The sequence below is a fragment of the Montipora capricornis genome, chromosome 5 (assembly GCF_036669925.1).
Source record: "Montipora capricornis isolate CH-2021 chromosome 5, ASM3666992v2, whole genome shotgun sequence".
Classification (NCBI taxonomy): Eukaryota; Metazoa; Cnidaria; class Anthozoa; order Scleractinia; family Acroporidae; genus Montipora; species Montipora capricornis.
The window spans coordinates 25,766,751-25,775,224 of NC_090887.1; positions in this window are offsets into that span (position 1 = coordinate 25,766,751).

Sequence of the window (8,474 nt, forward strand, 5' to 3'; positions counted from 1 at the left end):
TAGCAAATGGCGCGGGAAATGACGTGATTTTTCTTTGATCCTTATTTACCTAGTCACATGTAATTATATCTAATTTTATACGGTGTATTGAGCGCCTTATAAGTCAATCTTAATTTTAATGCAAATTTAAATTATTAAAATGAAGTTGCTCAAGTAGTAAGTATTAGATCAGAAAATGTGGAGGGTGTTTTCTCAGACTCCAGGCATTTCATTTAAAAATAGACAATCAAACATCCTCGTTTCCATTGTCCTCTCTCTTCCTCGCTCGAGGAAGTTCCCTGGTTACGTGTCTTTGTATAAAAATCAAATTCGCATTCAGTAGATGAGTTTAACGGAGACAAAAATTATCATGCCCTTCCCTTCAATTATCTTTCTGGAATCTGCTAAAATCTAGCAGACACCTGACGAGCCGCAACCAGGATACTTTCTCAAGTGACGAAGAGAGAGGACCCTGGAAACGAGTTTGACCATTTTACAGTTGTGTGCAAAGTTACCTGACCTTTAAATGAAAGTGAGGCTGGAGAGTTGACCTTGTTTTGATAAAAACTACACTGCTTTTCTTATGCAAATTAGTACAAATTAGCATGAGAACAACATCATTAACATAAGAAAAGCAAGGAGGTTGTTGTGCCCAATTAGTGCGCTTGTGCTTAATCCATTGACAATTAAATAAAGTTGTTATTATTAATTAGCCGGTATGTTCGAGTAATGATTTTATGTATGTCGATATTTTTCCCCGGTAGATAAATAGTGAAAGCTGTGCACATTGCTAGTGATCACTAGTTTGCTAAGACGTCGAAATCCGGAAAAAAAGACAATCAGCTATAAACAATTTTGGCGTTATTTGGCCACTAATGCGGCTATTTATTATATCACCATCGAAATCTATTTATTATATCAACAACGAAATCTAAAAAAGTAAAGCAAAGTGAAGGAAATCAGGTGTTTATTAATATCACATTGCAGCCCACAGGCTGATTTACGCAATTGTTTACACACTAAAATTTAATGATGAAATGGTATATGAAATGAATCATATGAACTGCGGATATGAAATCAAGTGAAGCTATGATCTTCGCAGTTACGAACGCAATTTTTACAATTGCGTAGAGAAGCCTGAAAAATTCAGGACTTCAACGGGATTTGAACCCGTGACCTCGCGATTCCGGTGCGCACCGGAATCGCGAGGTCACGGGTTCAAACCCCGTTGAAGTCCTGAATTTTTCAGGCTTCTCTGCGCAATTGTAAAAATTGCGTTCGTAACTGCGAAGATCATAGCTTCACTTGAACACTAAAATTTATAAAAATTGCAATAATAGTCAAAGTATAATGTAGATGCTAACTTTTCTAAAAGAGAAGTAGTAAACAATAACCATTATAATAAAACCTTAATTACATTTCTTGCAACTATGATATATAATTTGGAAAATAACCTACAATGATTGTTACAAGTTCCACCAATAAAAATTTACCTATAAAATTCGATTTTCTTGGCGGGCCATGGCAAGTATAAAACAGTTCTTTCATTCGGCTTATTGGTGCGGATATGAGGAATACTATAACGACTATGGTTTCTTAAATTGTACTTTGAATTCTTATATAATGGTGAAAGTAAGCTGTCTAGTCTATGATCTTAATCGGATTGCGATGCTATGGAAAAGCTTATCACATAACGAATCAAAATTATCCACCATTGGTGTTACACCAAGAATCTCACGTGTGTTATTGTAGCTCTTGCCGGGAATAATGATTGAGATCGCCTTTTTCTAAATGCGAACGAGCTCGTTTATGAGAAATTGCAGCATGGCGTTATAAAATACCTGAACTGCGTAATCAATTACGGACCTTATACACGTATTGTAGAAAAGAATTAGATCCGTTGGCTGTAATTCGCGCGTCTGAGCTTTACTAGGAAATATAATCTCTTACTACCTTTCTTAACTACTTCTTCAATGCTCACATTCCAAGTTAGGTTGGCACTTATGGTAAGTCCGTTACTTACTACTTATACTTCTTTTCTATCGATAACAACCGCATCCAGTTCAACTAGGTTCCGGGCAAAGGAAATTCGGAGCTCCTTACATTTATCATGGTTGAGTTGCACTCTGTTCACATGGGACCACTCAATAACCTGATTAACTATACTCTATGCCTTACTGGTATTCCCTTTCGGAACGACTTCGGATACTGTTGTGTCATCAACAAATTTCCATAAACGTGGAGTTTTTACATCTAAATCGTTTATTATCAATTCAAAAAGCCATGGCCCAGTTTGGTACCCTGTGGTACCCCGGAGGGGATTGGGCCCCACTTAAAATAACAGCTTTTTGCTCGTTTGATTCTTTGTAATCGATTAGACAGAAAATCAATGATCCAGTTAATTATGCTACGTGGTACGGCTAAATTACGTAACTTGTTGACTAATATAGAATGATCTATTACATTGAACGCCTTCCGATAATCTAAAAGTAGAGTTGTTACAGTCGCTCCGTTTCTGTCAGTCTCCAAGGACCATGTACGCAATATGGTTATCAAAGTCAAAGTACTTGACGATTTCGGGACTGCCCCATAATGGCTACTATCAATAACGTTTAATACAACAGGCTTGAAAAAGTCGTCTACAACGAAGTCTTCTGCCACTTAAGAGATACAAGGCGTTTGAGAAATAGGTCTTAAATCTTTCTTCAGATCCAGAATTGGTTTCGTTTTCGGCACGGATGAGACATCGGCATTTTCCTAACAGATGGGAGGCGCTGAAGCATTTAGAATCGCCGTAATCGGAAAGGCCAGGATATCGCCGTACTCGTTGATTAGCCAGTTAGGGATCATGTCCGGTCCGGCAGCTTTAGTGTGGTTGACTTTTAGTAGCGTCCTTTAAAGGGTTTCTTCAGAAACACATAGGATCTCTGGAATCTTCGCTATAGAGAGACTTTCAAGCAGAAGTGGCAACTTATATTCCACTACTAGCGGTTCGAGGAAGGCCCGATTGACGAAGTTAGCCTGCTCCACTTGGGAAAGGTCTGAAAAGTGATCCGCATTAATTTGACTACACAAATCGCCATTCTTGGTCTGCAATTTGCTCCACTCAGACCCTTCATTTCGTCCAACCATCTTTTAGGATGTTCATCCTTTAGATGTTGTATCCTGAACTCATAATACATCTCTCCACAAGTTTTCCTCTCGCAGTTTACTAAAATTTTGTAATGCTTGAACAGAGTAGAATTTGTACCGTAGCTGGTGAAGGCATTTTGAAATTTTCAGGATCAAGTTCTTAAGTCTCGGGATCATCCATGTCGCGTCGGTTGAGAACACGCGCACTTTCTTTGCAGGCATTAAAATATCAATTCTGTTGAGGATAGCTTGCTGAAATACGACCCACTTATCCTCACAACTCCCAAGCGAAGCGAACAACAATGGGCAATCAATACTGTTTAGATATCTCTCCATCGCTACCTTACAACTTGGCCGTTGATGTTAACTTTCTGAGACGTCGAAGAAGCCACCACAGCGCTGTGGTCTGAGAGACGAAACGGTGGGAAGGCCAGTGGTGAAGTGTGAAATTCATGCATGTTCGTTAGCACAAGGTCTAACGTAGCATCTTTGTGAGGAGGCACCTTAACGATTTGTTTTACGTGAAAATGTGTCAACAATCTGTTAATGTCCAATCGGTTCAAATCGCCAGATATTAAAAAACCACAGTCTGGATATTTAGACTCATCCAGGGCAAGCGATTTAAACAGATGATCGAGAATTGATATATCGTCTGCCTTTGGTGGATGCATGGGCTAACCATGCAGGCAGCAACCATGCAGGACAAGCCTCGAGGGGGACGGTTTGGACTTAAATAAAGCCATAAACTTTCATGATCATCGCAACAGGTCAATTCGCTCAGTTGTTGGTACTTGCACTTGCCCTCCTTAAATGAAAGCTTAGACACCGCCGTGAGCATCTCGCTTTCGGTCTTCACGGACCAGGGACTAGGGAGTTAGAATTTGTTACAGAAGATAAATTCACTAACTGCAGTTAATAGACCTTTTTCGCTTGTACATTTTGTTTACCTAATGCAGGTCATGTGATAATCAGGAGGTTTGGGCCTTTGTTTTGTTCATTATGAACAGAACAAAGGACCAAACCTCCTGAGTATTATCACATGATCTGTATTGGAAAAACAAAATGTACAAGCGAAAAGGGTCTATTAAAGCCATGTTCAGCAATTTTGGGGCCAGAAATAGTGCCTACACCCAAGGCTTCTGATGTTTCACGAGAAAAATTGCGGAAATCACGCAGCATTGATAGCAATTTGCGCGGCAGATTACGCGATTTTTCTTTAACTTTAACTTTAACTTTATTGAATTTGTTGCGCGTACAAAATAGCATCAGCAACTGGGAAAGAAAACAGGACGATGTCCCAATTGATATTGAACTTATTTTACCAGGTCACATAAGTCCATCTTAATTTTGATGCCAAATTAAATTTGGAAAATACAGTATGAAATCGGAAAATGCGGAGGTGTTTTCTCAGACTCTCTGGCAATTAATATACAAATAGACCATTTTACATCCTCGTTCCCAGGGTCCTCTCTCTTCCTCGCTCGAGAAAGTCTCTGGGTTGCGGCTGGTCAGTTGTCTTTGTATACAAATCAAATCTACACTGATGGTGGGTCACCGACTTAATTTTATCAACAGTATAGTTCAATTCTATCTCAAGAAGGAAGAACCCTATTGCTTTTCTTTACCAAATGGAGCTCACGTCCTAAGTAGACTTCAATTTTTATTTATTTTATTATTATTATTATTTTTTTGCAACCGACGCGAACGGATATCCCCCGGCACAGAGGACATATTTTTTTAGAGTTTGTTTTAGATAAATAGATACTCTCGCGCCTAGTCATGTTAATCTCCACTTCCTACTGGGCTCAGTAGATGAGTTCAGTGGAGACAAAAAATTTAATCATCGTTCCCCTCCCTTCAATTATCTTTCTGACCCTGAGCCTCACAGGCGATTCGGGGAGAATTACTTGGTAGATGTGTCAAGGTTTTTCGTAAAATTACTGGCATCGATATATTGTTTAAGCCCCACAGCCAGTAATGCCTCAGTTTCGGTAGATGAAATATTCCACTTTTCCATTATTTATTACAAACTGAACCTGTACTTTAGAGGCCACAATTTGCGGCTAGTGTGCAATTGACAACTGTAAATTTAGTAAAGTGTAATGTGGCTCAAAGGAAAATAAAAGTGTGGTTACAGTTTGGTTAGTTAGTTTGGTTTTTCTTATCTTATTACACGTGGCTTGCTTCGAAAGCTTATCCGATCTCCAGGCGTGGTAACGAGATCCCTTTTTGGTCTCTTATTCTTAGGTGTTCAAGGCTTCTTACCTTACACAATAACGCGATTACGTGAAATTGGCTTGAAAATCGCGTACGATCGCGTAATTTGCTCATTCCTGCGTAATCCCACTTTTGCACTTTATTTGAAAACTGTCAGCGGTATTCTTTTTCCTAAGAAAACTCTTTGAAAACCATTCAAAACACGCCATTTGTATCGAGGTCGATTTATCAAAGCTGAAACTATTATTGACCATGCTGTTGACAATAACATTGGTTTCTGCGTTCTAACGGAAACATGGCTGACAAACCTGGATTCGGTTTGTATCACAAGTCTTTCCTCTCGTGGTTATCTATTGAAGAGCTTTCCGCGGCAATCAGATCGACCTGGCGGTGGCACCGGCATTTTGTCTAGATCTCGTCTAGAGTTAGATCATATCTCGCTGAGAGAGGTTACAATCCATCGGAAGTCAGTAAGCAAATTGAAAAAGCCAAAGCTCTACCCAGGGAAGACTTACTTGGCTGAAAACCGAAAGACAAAAAAATCGTCTTTCCTCTTGTAGTCGACTATAACCCTCATTTGAATGAAGGGGTAGTTTCTAAAGAAACTGTGGTGCTGCGTCGGTGGGGAAGTAGTATACAAAAATTTGGTTTTATCAACGGAGTTGATAATGTAAATTGGCCACCGTACAGAGATTCTAGAATCTCTGTACGGTGGCCAATTTACATTATCAACTCCGTTGATAAAACCAATTTTTTTGTATAACCCTCATTTACCTATCTTATATACTGAATCGCCATTGCGTTCCGAGATTTTCCCAAAGGGGTCAATTATTCCCTCTTACAGAAGACCCAAAAACATAAAATAGATCTTAGCAGGGCCTAAAAGATCCATTTACAGCAATAATAATAACACTCCCGCGGGATGTTTTAATGTAGCTAGGAACAAATGCGATCTATGTAAGAATTATCTGGTAGAGAATAAGATCTTTCATAGCGCATGCACAGGTCGTTTTTACTCTATTAGACAAGAATTAAAATGTGGGTCGGAGAATGTCATCTATTTAGTCACCTGTAAAAGATGCAAGGTTCAATGCGTAGGCTCAACATGGAACAAATTCAAGGTCAGATTTTGGGTACTTAAATCGGCCATGTTGACCAACAAGGCCACTTGTGAATTGGCCGTCCATTTTAACAAAAAAAGAACAACATATGTATGACTTTGAATTCATTGTCATTGAGAAATTTGTTGACTATACCGTTAATAATATGGATAAGGTTTTACTCACAAGAGAGGCTTTTTGGTGCTCGCAGCTATGCACCCTCCAACCTAACGGCTTGAACAAAAGATCCGACTTTAATTCAAAATATAGAATAAGGTTTAATTAACGGCTGGCATTTTACATATTCATCGGAGTAATTATGTAACCAGTTGGCCTTCTCTTCAGCGGCGCTCGAAGGCCCTTGTTCATGATTTTGTTAATTTTGCAAAAGTCGGGGTTCTCATAAGCCCCATTTAGGGATTTTATTACAATTACCTATTTTTTTAGAGGCCCTGAGCGGGGATTTTGTTTTTCGCACCAGCATTATTCCAGAGGCTTTCTCTTGGGATTCTGTTCGTGTTATCTGTTGGGTTACCTGATTGCATGATCTACATATTTCCTTTTGTTTATCCTTAATTTCGGTTTCGGGAAATAAGGCTTACTTAGGAATAGAGTTAGCTCTTTCTTTTCTTCTTCTTTTTTTTCTTCAGTTTTATATTTCATGCATTGTTTACTGATTGAGTATTTTTGTAACTTAGATTTCTATCCAATTTTATTTGTACATATTACGTTGCAAAGAAACTGCGTTTTCTTACACTTTTTTTCTTACACCTTTTGTCTTACATTTTTGAAAGTCAAGTGGACTACTGCACGACTGATAAAACAAGGCGGATGACGCGATTTTTCTTTAATATTGTTTTATCTATTCACATATAATTATATCTAATTTTGTATGGTGTATTGAGGGCCTAATAAGTCTATCTTAATTTTAATGCCAAACTAAATTATTAAAATGCAGTTGCTCATGTAGTAAGTATGAAATCGGAAAATGCGGAGGGTGTTTTCTCAGACTCTCTGGCATTTTATTTAGAACTAGACCCTCTGTGAGGGTACACTGGGTTGCCTGTGGTACGTGCAGCGTTCCAGGCAACTTTTTTCAAGTTGAGGGGTCATTAAAGACCATTTAAGGGGTCACTCAGAAGTCATACCAGCAGAGGCCCTTTGGCTCACAGGTCCTCACACGTTCGCACGACGAAACAGATCCTTTTCTGAGGTTAAACACCTGGCTACCGGCCTATTAATTAATCATTTGACAGAAAGAAGAAATTCCTGTCCTCTTTAAAAAAAAGTTGACACGCATTGCTTACGTGTGGTAGTGAAGTAACACAGCAATTTATTCCATAATGTCAACTGAGCTGTGTGTTGTCTTCCAGGAGATTCAAGTTGTCCTTGCGTAATATGTAGCTCTAACAGTGCACGATATTGTTTTGGTATTGTCTATCATTGTAGTGCCATGGTAGAAATCTTGGGTAAATAGCCTGAGAAGACATGTGGTTACTAGCAAAGTACTGAATCCAGAAAGATAGAAGAAAATAAATGGCAAATGAAAAACATTGTCTTCTGGGATGACATGTTGACAGTTGTCTTTGCGTAATATGCAGGTCTAACAGTACACGATATTGTTTAGGTATTGTATATCATTGTAGCCCCATGGTAGAAGTCTTAGATAAATAGCCCCTTGAAAAGACGTGTGGTTACTAGCAAAGTACTGAACCCAGAGAGATTGAAGAAAATGTTGATCATAAAACTTCGTTCCACCACAAGTGTAGGCGTGCACTGACAGCATCTGACAGCTTTGTATACAAAAGTTGAAAGCTGAAGTTATCCCTGTCCGGCGGGGTTAGTATTTAGATGGGCGACCTAAGAAATATACCACTCAGTATTAAACAGAAGCATAGGACCGAAAATTCTATTTTAATGCTATCAAATGCGAACCAAGCAAGATACAGATTTTGTTAGCTTGCTTTATGCAAAACAAATATTGATGTAAAAGTAAATAAATATGGATACACAGTTTTTAAGAACATCAGAAGGAAGTTTCAGGAC